The sequence below is a fragment of the Dromiciops gliroides genome, chromosome 3, assembly GCF_019393635.1.
Source record: "Dromiciops gliroides isolate mDroGli1 chromosome 3, mDroGli1.pri, whole genome shotgun sequence".
NCBI lineage: Eukaryota > Metazoa > Chordata > Mammalia > Microbiotheria > Microbiotheriidae > Dromiciops > Dromiciops gliroides.
The window spans coordinates 150,022,654-150,035,981 of record NC_057863.1 but is presented as its reverse complement, the minus strand read 5'-3'; the positions used below and the strand labels follow the sequence as shown (position 1 = coordinate 150,035,981).

The window sequence follows — 13,328 nt, the reverse complement described above, 5'->3', positions numbered from 1 at the left end:
CACAGGATGTCTTCTGTTCTGCTCCAGCCCTGGGTGGGTAAAGTCCTTAGTTTGGCATTTATCTAAGCTAACCACTCCTGCTTTGGGTCCTGGGGAAGGGGCCCAGAGAGAGGGTAGTTATAGGCAGCTTTCTAGTTCTGGAGTAGGGGACTGGGCTGCCCCCCTTCCCAGCTGCCCTCTTCCCAGGGGCAGGATACTTCCTGCCCCTTTTTGCTCAGTAGCCAAGGGTCTCCTGGGAGGCATAAACCATGTAGAAGAAGCCATCTTCAACCTTTTCCTGTTCACAGATCTCTGAGATGGGTGTGGAAACACTGACCATGCTGCACTGGTTCACCAGCTGGAAGACTGCCTGCGTGGGGTTAAGTTGGAGTCTTCAAAAGATGATCACTAATTCACTCATGTTGACATGATCAGGGACAAGGAACTTGGTCTTGTTCAGGACAGACAGCTGTTTTTCCCCTTTGTATCGCTCAGTCATCACTGGGATCTTACTGGAGTGCTGCTCGCCGGATCTGCTGCACTTCCTTGCATCTGTCAGCAAAGCTTCTCAGCTACTTGAAAGGCCAGTAGGAAGGCATTGAGCTGGGGTCCTGGGTTGGGCAGGGCTGGAGTAGGGTATAAAATTCAGGGTCAGGGATCAGGGTGTCACTGCTGCTGCATGCACGCTCAGGCTTGTTCTGGTTCTCAGCAGCTGCTGCCCGGAAGAGATCCATCATTTCTTACAGCACAATAGTGTTCCATCCTAATCTCATCTCACAATTTGTTCAGCCATTTCCCAATTGATGGGCATCACCCCAATTTCGAATTCAACTTTTTAAAAATCTTTTAGGACATCAACCTAGTAGTAGTATTGCTAGGTTAAGAGTATGTATGGTTTTATAGCCTTTTGGCCATAGTTCCAAATGGTTCTATAGAATGTTTGAATCAGTTTACAGCTTTACAATATTTGTCATTTTCCTCTGCTGTCCTATTATCCAATCCAATAAGTACCCAGAATCGTTTTGACCTGAATCTCTCCAATCAACAGTGAGTTAGAGCATTTTTTCATATGTTATAGGGAGACTTTGATTATTTCATCTGAAAACTTCATGTCTTTTGATCTTCTATCAATTGGGCAATGGCTCTGATTTTAACAAATTTGACTCAGTTTTCTATGTGTCTGAGATCTGAGGCCTATCAAACAATTCAAATTATTTTTCACAGTTAATATTGCTAACTCTATTACCCTCCATCCTATTCCCTCCTATTCAAATGATCTCTCCTGGATTTATTTTATAGGTCAGTTGTTTTTCCAAGGAGATATTTCACATGGCCTTCTATTTTTATTCATCTATTTTCTATCTTCTTTCACCCTATCCCTCCTCAAAAGTATTTTGCTTCTGACTGCTCCCTCCCCCAATCTGCCCTCCTTTCCTTCACCCCTTCCCCTTTATACCCTTCCCCTCCCACTTTCCCACAAGGCAAGATTTATTACTATACCCAATTGAGTGTGTGTGTTATTCTCTCTGTGTAATTTAAAATTCTAAATGTGGGTTCTAACCTGTTCCCCCAGTTTTGGGGGGAAACTGGCTAAAATCACTGATAAACAAGTTTAGGTTTTTCAAGGGTTTATTAAAAGATAGTAAAAAGGGGTGGCTAGGTGGCGCAGTGGATAGAGCACTGGCCCTGGATTCAGGAGTTCCTGAGTTCAAATCCGGCCTCAGACACTTGACACTTACTAGCTGTGTGACCTTGGGCAAGTCACTTAACCCCCATTGCCCCCCCAAAAAAAACAAACAAAAAAGATAGTAAAAGAAAGAGAAAGATTGAGAACAGATTTCTTATAGCATGGAAATCCTAGCTTTCCTAAACTCCGACCTGAAGTCCTCCACCAAGCCGATGTCTCTAACCAAAAAGAGGAAAAAGCCCTCCACCAGCATCAGCTTCTTACTTTGTGTCCTCCTCCCAGAAATGGGAGGTTCCTCAAGTTGATTGACTGGTAGGTTTGATAGACAGTACCCATGAGCAAACATCACTTCCTGACGCCTCACTTCCTGACACCAAGGACCTGACCGCACAGTTTGCCCTCAGACGCCTTCTCCTCATGGCAGAGTTTTCCTATAGTAACTCCCCAGCAGATGGCATCACTCCAATCATTACACCTCTCTGAGCCAATTTTGATGGGAGTAAGTTTCACTCACTCCCCTGCACCTCCCCCATCTTTCCCTCCATTCCATAAGCTTTTTCTTGCTTCTTTTACGTGAGATACTTTACCCCATTCCACCTCTCCCTTTCCCATTCTCCCAGTGTATTCTTCTCACTCCTTATTTTTATTTATTTATTTATTTTTGCTGGGCAATGAAGGTTAAGTGACTTGCCCAAGGTCACACAGCTAGTAAGTATCAAGTGACTGAGGTCGAATTTGAACTCAGGTCCTCCTGAATCCGGTGCTGGTATTTATCCACTGCACCACCTAGCTGCCCCCACTGCTTATTTTTTTAAAAGATATCATCCCTTCATCATCAATTCACACCTGTGCCGTCTGTGTACCGGTACCCCTGTACAGGTCTGTATTCCACTCTTACCTCTGTACAACAGACTTTTCCTGCTTACTTTCTAGGCCATCTTTGTCTGGAAAATGATCTCACCCTGTCCTTTTGTGGGTTCTGCTGCTCCCTGAATTGTCCTATGGCATTATCTGAAGGCAACTGGAGGGATCTTGGGGAGAGTTTAGGGAAGTCACTGCCTTTCCTCTGCCATCTTGGCTCCATCCCTCTACACATTTTTTTTTTTTTTTGGTGACTCAATGGGGGTTAAGTGACATGCCCAGGGTCACACAACTAGTAAGTGTCAAGTGTCTGAGGCCAGATTTGAACTCAGGTACTCCTGAATCCAAGGCTGGTGCTTTATCCACTGCACTACCTAGTTCCCCCTACAGATCTTAATAAATAGATTAATCGATTTATAACTGTGGGAGAGAGGATATAACTTTTTAAAATAGAATTAAGGAAGTTAGAAAACAAATGATAACTAAAAATCTAATTGACTCCATGAAGTTTTTATGATGAGAAAAAAAAATCATTGACTCTAACTAAACAATTAGTTCTTAAAAACAATGTGTTATGCAAGGAGTTTTGAGTATTCTAATAAACTGTCCTAGGAGTTAGTCATTTCAAGAGACCTATTACAAATGATTAACAGAGAAAGAAAGCTAAAAACATATACAGTGACTATTTTTCTGGTATAATGGGGAATGAGTTAGTTTTGGTATCAGACATGTTAGGATCAAATGCCAACTCTGTGATTTACTACCTCTATGACCTTGGAAAATCATGCTTTTCTGGCCTTACTTTCCTTATCTGTAATATAAGTGAGCTGGACTAGATGACCACTGATAATTCTAAAATTGTAATCTCATGAACATTTTAGAACTCAAATTATTACCCATTTTCTGAGTTAATCTAACATATTGTCATATAATGCTTTTTAAAAAAAATCAGTAATATTTTTAGTATAACTGAATAATAAACCCAGGTCATGGAATATATGGGAAGTTTAGGGAGGATGAGCACCTCAGGTAACAAGGCTTGTTGAGCCCTTTTTAAGACTGCTCATCTCATCCACCTTTTGTGTCTACCTTCACCCAACTCTCACACGTGGCTTCAAGAAGCTGTAGCAAACAAAGCAGACTTTGAAACTTTCAGAGAGAAAGCAATAGCATGGACAAGTGAAATGTAGAATTTCAGAGCTAGAAGAACCCTCCCATGCTATCAATCTGACACATTTCAGACAAAGAATCTGAATTCTCCATATTTAATGTATATAAGCATGCAATATTTATCTAATGCAAGGGGTACATTCACCATCAACTCTAGGCATCTAAAATAATTATTAGTTTCAGTTTTTAAAGTATTCTAAAATTCCAGGTAAATTTGATCTGGATGACACACTCAAATATTTATTTAATTCCTACAAATGATGTTCAGCAATTCTACTATACAGATAATATCCACTTCTCTCATGATCTCCAGTCTCATATAACTGAGTGCCTCTTAGATATCTTGAACTGGATTTCTATAGACATCTTAAACTTAATACGTTTAAGCAAGAATTCATTATCTTTTTTTTTTTTGCAAGGCAATGAGGGTTAAGTGACTTGCCCAGGGCTACACAGCTAGTAAGTGTCAAGTGTCTGAGGTCAGATTTGAACTCAGATCCTCCTGAATACAGGGTCAGTGATTTATCCACTGTGCCACCTCGCTGCCCCCTCATTATCTTTCTAAAAAAAAAAAATTCTCCACTCTTTTGTAATTTCCCTATTACTTCTGATGACAGGAACATACTCCCAGTAAGCCAAGTTCACAACCTAAATGCCATCCTCGACTCCTCACTTACACTCACCCCAGACATCCAATCTTCTTTCCAATCTTGTTTTTTCTACCTTTCAACATCTTGGGCATACATTGCCTTCTCTCCTCTGGTGTAACTGCCACCATCCTGAAACATGCCCTAATAACCTTGTATCTATAATTACTCTGATAGCTTGTTGGTTGTTCTCCTTGCCTCAAGTCTCTCCCCATTCTAGCCCATCCTCCATTCAGCTGCTAAAGAGATCTTTAAACTCCAGGCAGACTATGTCATATCCTTACTTAATAAATAACAGTATCTCACTATTACCTCTAGGATAAAATATTTAAAACATGGTTGGCTTTAAAAGTCTTTATCCTCTGGTGCCTTATATTTCTAGTCTTTTTACACTTTCTCCTGTTCTCATACTCATAGACACTTCCTACCTTTTGTTGACAACACTGCATCTTCTGAATCTTTCTTTGAGGATGTCCTTCAAGCCTAAAAATTCTTCCTTTTCATCTATGCTACTTTTCTTCTCTAGCAATAGGCCTTCCCACCTTCCATTTTCTAACACCCCTCTCCCCCTACTATCCTGTATGTACATAGTTGGTTGGATGTCCTTTCAGAACTCTTTAAATTCTGTTTTTGGCCCAGTGCTTAGTAAAGTTCCTCACATTTATTAAGTAAGCATTTAATACTGACTGACTGACTTACTAATATGAAGCATATATGTCATTGTGGATTTTATCAAAATAGAATATACAAAGATAATAGATGTCATATATTCGGCTTTTAGTAAATTTTGTAAAAGTGCCATATAAAATGTATTCTAATTATCACAAGTACAGACAAATAATAAGGGAGTTAAATGTTACTGTGTGTATTAAAGTGCAAGGAAGTATCTAGTATGTGATTTGATGATTCCTATTCTTAATTTATTGTGACTTGGATACATTAAATAGCACAAGAATAATAGAATAATTTTCCTATGACAATAAATTTTTATTTATACATCTAAATACCTATTGCCTCATGTTCCAGAAACTGTGTACTTGTCTTATCTCCCCAATTGGATAATATAGTCCTTGAGGGCAGGGACCATATTCTCTTCAACTCTATATCCTTCGCTGCATCTAGAATGATACTTTTTATAAAACATTCAAACCGATCTATGATCTCAACTTTTTGGATGTCTCCTGCAGGGATGCAGATAGAAACTCATCCATGTCTTCCTATGTGACCTTTGGTCATATTTTTCCTATAAGGTATCCATAGGAGGTCCACCCAAATTGTTGGAAGCCTTCTTGCCTTTCTTCTAACACTTATGAGGATCCCAGGACAGCACCCAGGCTGTCTACTTGCCATTCCCAGTCTTTTCTCAAATGCAAGTTCGCTTTTCTTATCATAGTACATTTGCCTGATGATGTCCTTTTCCTCTCCGTTTCCTTTCAGTGTCTTCATTTGTTATATGTTGCATCCTATACATATCACGAGTCTCTCCTCTGTCCTCTGCATAATATTAATGTTCATTTTTTCAGTGTGGTAGACAATTCCTTGCTCTTTACAGGAACACTGGTAGAATACTCTCCATTTAAGGAACTGGATATTAGTGAAAGAAATAAATGAAATTTTTGAATGAACGAATAAAAAGCTCCAAAACTAATCCCTAGTAAATACTAGGTCAGAAAGCACACTGATCTACAGACATTCACAACTAGATTCATATATAAGGCTTTTCTTTTCCCTTGTGATCACTTTTCCTTTACTTGACAGATAACATTCATCAGCAGAGGCAGGTATATACCCAGCCAATAACTCACTTTGGGACTGCTGACACCACTTGTTTAGCTCTTCTCTATCCAGAGCCAAAGGGAGTAATTCAAGAGTGAATAATGTCACCTTGACTTGGTTTGTCTAACTGACCACATTTTTAATCATCAGAATTTTGAAAGGGAATCTAAACAATGCCAACAAATTTTCTTTAAGCTAATTTGAATTGTGAGGGTTTTAACTCATAGTCAAGTGATTTGTGTCAACACCAGTGTTATTTCCCCACTATAGCCTCAGAGAGGAAAATTCAACTTCTTTCCAAATATAGACTTCCAGGATTCCACTTACATTCCATTCCATTTCTCTGTCTCTTAAGATTCGGGCACAGCGTTCAGCTCTGGGGTGATAATGGGAGTCCTTTACTCTGGGAGTGTGAACCCATTAAAGCTAAATCACTCTCATACTCTTCAATGATTTGTATACTCCTGAGGCAGGGAGGTCCTGAAACTACATTCCTATGCACTGCCCCCTATTTCCACTGCTAGTTAAAACCTAAGACTTGGCTATTTTTCACATTCCATTCCAGGTCACAGAAACCCTTGGAGAAATTGTGTTCTTTATGAAAAGGCCTTCCCAGAAAGGGAGGTGAATAGAAAAACACTTTTTAAGCCTTCATCTTACTTCTTTCTATCAAATGAGGTTTGTTTACCCTATTAGCTAAAGTCATCAATCTAGTGTCCTGGGTTCACTTCATGCCCATAGTGCACCTCTGCACAACCATTTCAAAAATAAAATACAATTAAAATGGACTTTGGATACTCTAGCAGTGTGATATACTTGTGACAAAACTCAGATTTATGATTGGTATTTGAGAGAGGTACACAATGGCAGGAATTCTAACTCAGGAAAAAAAAGCACAATTTAACTCTTTTGGGATGACAAATAGGCAATCAATTTCTCACTTTGTGAAATCCTGTAAAAGAAAATGCCTGAGAAAGTTGTTTATTACTGTGGAGTATTAATGTAAACACATACACATACACAAAGGTAAAGTGTTTTTGAGGAAGAAGTGACTTATAACTGAGAGAGAGAATGGGAGAAGGGGACAAAGGCCTCCTGTAGAAAGTTGCCACATGATTTGGGCAGTGAATGAAGACAGGGATACTAAGAGGTAAAGGTAAGGAAAGAGAACATTCCATCCACAGTGAATAGATAATTCAAGGCACAAGGATGTGATATGGAATGTCAAGTTCAGGAAATAGTGAAAAGAACACTTTAGTTGAAATATATCAAGTGTGTCTATGGGACTACTGTATTTAGCATGTGAAGAGGAAATATTCTACAGTTGTGAGAACTCTGGACTGGGAGTGAGAAAGAGCAGGAACATAAGGTCTTCTTTTGAGAGAGAAGTCTATAGGTAGTTTTGGTCACTTTAAGAAAAGATTGAGGCCATCTGCATGAACTTCTTTATTATCACTCTGGGAATTTTAACCTATACCTTTGCCCTTTGCTTCCAGCTCAGAAGACAAAGTGGTCCGTCCCTTTGCCATAACTAACCATTCTGTGTACGACCTTGAGACCTTGATCCCATTCCTTTCAATCTCAAACATTTTTTTTACAAAATGTATGAAAGACATAAAACAATTTAAATATACCCCAAAAGTGAAATAAGCAACACAAAACAAGTTATTCTAAATTACTGCATATTCTTCTGAGAGATAGTAAAATATAGTGGATAGAGTGGGGGTGAGGAATCAGGAAGATATGGATTCAGGTCTCATTTCTGAACCTGACTGGTTGACACTAGACAAGTCACTTAACCACTGAGATTATGATTTGCAGAGCAGGTGGCACTTTGCATTGTTAGAGGGAAACTCCTCATGGGAAGTTTCTCATAATAGTGAAATTACATGTTTGGTTCTCCAAACACAGATGAAAATGTATAAAGCTACTATTTGCCATTTACAAGAGGAAAGCTAAATGCCTTATCTGTTAAGGAATAGTCCATCTTATTTCGCTTGAGTTTTGTTATGTTTCCTGTTGTCTTAATTTACATAGTCAATGTCTGTATTTATAGTGGTTTTTCTGGGGGGGTCTACTTGCTTTTCTTTGCTTAACTTCATATAAGGTTTCTATATTTCTTGGAATTTTTCACGTTTGTCATTCCTTATTATACAATCACATTCAGTTTAATAATCTACAATTTATAGAACTGTTGACCAATATTATTCCCTTTGCTGATTTTCAGCTCTTTGTGAGTATTAATATTGTTGCTATGGACATCTTTGGACAGATAGGTCTTTGCTTTTTGTCAATTACTGTTTTAGGGTATAAAACTAACAGTGGGATTTCTGGGTAAAAGAGTAAGGACATTTCCGTAATCTTTATTGTGTTATTCCACATAGAGATTTCCAAGATGCTTGAAGTTAGTCATAGTTTCATCAACAGTGAAATATCCTGTCTGTTTGCTTTGAGATTTTTTCATCTTTTACTATCTCTGCCAATGTGATTGGTGCAAAATGAGACTTTGGCATTGTTTTGATTTGTGTTTCTCTGTTAGTGATTTTATTTTTTTTAATTTATTTTTTTATTTTTTGGTGAGGCAATTGGGGTTAAGTGACTTGCCCAGGGTCACACAGCTAGTAAGTGTTAAGTGTCTGAGGTCGGAGCATCACCTAGCTGTCCCTCTGTTAGTGATTTTAAACACTTTTTCAAATGGATGACAATTTGACAGTTCTTTTGAAAACTTTGTAATCATTGGAAATTGACTTATTGGGGAATGACTCTTAAATGAATATAAAATTGTATCATTTTCCAATAACTTTAAGATGACTGGAGAGCCAATATTGCATGGAGGATTAAGAGCTGGCCTTAGAGCCAAGAAAGGTTAAAGATCTATTTCAAAGGCATCCTGGCTGTGTTAATTTCTTCGTGCTCTCAACAAACCTCAAAAATTATATGTTGCAGAGAAGGTACTGACCTGAAATGAGAGAGGAAGTTTCTCGCCAAGAGCTCCCTACATCAATGAAATCACAAATTCAGATTCTGTATGTTGTCTTTGGATATCATACTTTTACCAGAAATACTTAATGCAAAAAAAAAAAATCTCTTTCTTCAATGGATATTCAGAGCTATAATTGTTGTTTGCATTTCCCTTCACCATAACCTTCTATATTATTTTTAGGACTCTCTAGATTCAATATAATACTAGTTTCTACACACATAGACATATCTATGGACTGTTCCCTAACCACACAAATCATATGTAGAATGAACAGTTTAGGAATTATATACTTTACCCCATATCTCTCACCTCAAACCAGGCCCATAGCCTTTCTTCACCTATGATATCTATCCATTCAAAATAAAAAGGATTACCTTAACCCCTTTTAATCTGGTCTGCTTCCTTTTAACCCCCTTCTAAATAGGTATGTCTATCAAGTCCTAGCTACTGTGTTTCTTTGATGTTCTTTTTAAAAGCTGGAGCCTCTAAACTCCAATACCCTCCTGATTCTATACAAATATAGATTGAGTCATCTCTTAACCATTCTTTGTTTTAAATCCAATTTACCTTGTCGTAGCAAGGTGGTATGTCAAATGCCTAATCAAAGTCTGGTTTTGTCAGTAATGTCTAGAAGGCCCTGGGTGAGCTAAAAAGACACCTTTTCTGAGGAAAAATATATGCTAAGATTTCTGGATAGAAATGTTGAGGTTATAGGTCCATTCTTTGGCGTTTTGATGAACTGTATACCATGTCTTTGTTTCATTTCTTGCCAGAGACTAGATATTGGGTACTATTATTCTTGTACTTTTTTTATTTGATTTATATAATCCTGATGGTTTTGAAAACCCCCTTTTTGTTACTGAAGCTCTGGAACTTGAGGACATTTCTGAATGAGATGAATTTAGGGCATCTCTCTGCAGGCATTCTGTGTCATCTCTTGATATTCTCTTCAATACCTTCTGTGAAATATTGCATTCAGACTGTTTCTTCATAATTTTTTCTGGAAGAGAAATAATTCTCAGGTTGTCTGGCCCCAGTTCTATTATCCTTTTAGTATTCTCAAAAGTCCTTCTTCTGTTGATTTCTGATTTTATTTAACTATATATTCTTTCAACTAGACCACTTTTTCTTTCATTAAAATCAACTATACTTCAGAACATAAATAATTTTTGTTGATAATCTCTTCCAAACTATCCTTGGTATTACAGTTCTCATTCATTTATCTTAGCTCTTCCCTCATTTACTATGGTTTTCTATACATGGAAAACCTTCCTTAATTTCTTCTACTGAGATTGTCAGTCAATCTGAAGGGTCTTGTGACCAATCGAATTTTTCCTTACTAATTTTCCCCTTCCTCCCTTCTAGCATCCATTAGTGTCATTTACTTGATAATGTTTATTCATTTTCTTATTCTTCTCTACCCTTTTTTGCTTACTTGCATATATATATACACACACACATATACATGCACACATATGTATATATGTACACATGCAGTCACACAATGTACATATGCATATGTACATGTGGATATATGTATATATCCACACATATATGTAACTGTGCGCACCATACATACATACATTCATCCTTTGCTTTTAGCCTTTTGTTTTTTGGCAAAGGTTCGTGTTTGTGTTGCTTGTTCTTTTATTTTGGCACATTTATTTGGTTTTAGGTGATGCAGAACTGAATCCATTTCCACTTATTTTGCTATCTTCTACAAAGTCCCCTCTCTTGCCTATATTTTGCATCTTTGATCAAGCCTTCTCTTTCTCTCTCTCTCTCTCTCTCTCTCTCTCTCTCTCTCTCTCTCTCACACACACACACACACACACACACACACTCATGTCTATCTTCAATTACTTCTCATCTACTGGCTTCTTTCCCACCACATAAGTGTCCTCAGTGTCCTTACAAAGTTCCCTCAACCTTGTCGTCAAAATATAGTCCTATATATCATTTCCCCTAGAAATAATAGTAAATGCTCCTAGTTCTTGTTCCCTCTCTATCCATTCATTCTTCACCCCTCTGCTAGCTGGCTTTTAGCCGGACCACTTTCTTTAAAGATCAAATCATAGCTGCTAAATTTGATTGCCTCAGTCCTGATGCTCTTTGAGTATTCTGCAGTTTGTAACACCATTGAAAATACCCCTTTTCTGGATAAACTTTCTCCTCTTAGCTTTTAGGACATTGTTTTAGCTCTTCCCTCCTTCCCTCCTAGTAGCCAATATTCACCAAAATGCTAAAACTTGTCTGTTCAGGCTTCACAATACATTTCATATTCACCACTTCTCTCCACTCATACAACAACTACTCTGGTTCAGGAGCTTACCTATTATTAAAATAACCTCCTAAGTGCTTTTCCTCACAAATTGCTCTCTTCTTCAATCCATCCTTCACATAACTATCAAAGATAACTTTCACTTCTCTGCTTAAAAAAAAAAACTAGCTCTTCATAGTTGCTTACAAGATCAAATACAATCTCCCTTATTCTGGAGTCAAACATGATATACATTCTGATTAGGCCCACTCCAGCCAAACCAAAGGTCTTCTTAAAATGATAGACAGTTGCTTGATATGGTCTCTCACCTCAAATAATCCTCATGATTATCTCAAAACCTAGAATGGAATGATTTATTTCTTCTTTAATTAGGCTCCTTGTCGATGATACTTTTACAGAAGGTACTCTGAATCCTCCACTGTTATAGATGATCTCTCCTTCTACAAACTTTCCCAGATCTCTCCTTACTCCCACCACACTTGACATCCCTCTCTCAAACTTGTTTGTACTTATGTTGTAACTCCCAAGTAGAATATAAGGATACTTTATGGTAGGGACTAAGATTTTGTTTGGTTTTAATGGGAGAAATAAATCCCTAGCATTTAATACTGTGACTTATACTTAGTAACTTAATTTTTTAGATGAATAGAGTTCGTTAGCATGCTTAGAGTGAATGAATGAAGGAATGAAAAAGTATCAAAGAGTGTGCACTATATAAAAACTAAACTAAAAAACCCTGCTAAATAAGTGCATATTTTAACACAGTCATCTAGACTTGGGTTCAAGTTCTGCTCTGACAAATACTGGCTGCAAGATTTCAGACAACTGCTATGTATGCATGTAATTCATGATGTAGGAGGGATGAGTTCATATCCCATCTTGGATATTTACTAGTCATGTGCCTTAGGCAAGGCACTGAATGTCTATATGACTTAATTTAAAAAAACAAATAAGTGAGTAAGACATGATGACCTAAGGGGTCTCTTCCAGTTTTAAATAAGTAAACTGATAACTGGTTAAAGGATATCGAGTGTGGTTTAAAAGCAAGAAATATATGCTTGAGAAAATATTCACCAGAGTAATGGAAGAGCTCCAATGTAGAACTCAGATAAAAGGATGACCTATAAATGGAAAAGTTATTTAGAATATTTTTTTTGCTCATAACAATGGGTTGATTATATCAAGCCTGAAGACATTATAGACTCAAATAATCACTCAAAGTACTTTAGTGACCTATCCAAAAAGGAAAGGCTAAATGGATGAAGAATGTCTATTGCCCAGATTTCAAAATGCATCTGAATGGCTACACTATTAGAATTATTTAACAGTATGTATATCTGAGGTATACAGTGCAGATGGAAAATGAGACTGGCTTAGAATTGAAAATGTGAAGAAAAATGGGCTGAATGGCTTTAGGGAAATTAAAAAGCACTTTTATTCACCCCAAGCTTCCATAACAACAAAGACCTATCCTCTCAACTTTTACTATTGTTGTATATCAAGGATACATGGAACATGCTTCTTTTGAGCAACTAAGAATAATGGGTGTGAATATGTACATATAATCAGCAATTAACACTAAAGAATAGGAGTTAAGGATGTAAATAGAGTGTGATGGAAAGAGAGGAGTGGTCATATGGACAAAGTAAGAGGTGTAGGGGGAAGTGAAGTAAGTCTCTAGAACTGAAACTTTCAGGGAAAAATCAAGATGGCAAGTAAAGGAAGCACTCATCTGACCTCTTCCAACATTCCCTTCCAAACAACTTTAAATGAAAATAATAATAATAATAAAAATATGTATTAGCAGAGCCAACAAAAGTCAAGGTGAAAAGTTCTTTCAGTCTCAGACAATTTAGAAGGTTGAAAGGAGAGATTTGCAATATGCAAGTGGAGGAGTAGAGGCTGACTTGGGGACCATATGGATACAACATCAGTAAGGGGAAT

At 37.5% G+C, this 13,328-nt stretch overlaps 1 pseudogene; it reads right to left on the bottom strand.

The window, feature by feature from the left end:
* Positions 1-214: 214 nt before the first annotated feature.
* LOC122751240 lies at positions 215-578 on the bottom strand (annotated as a pseudogene).
* Between the last annotated feature and the right edge of the window lie 12,750 nt (positions 579-13,328).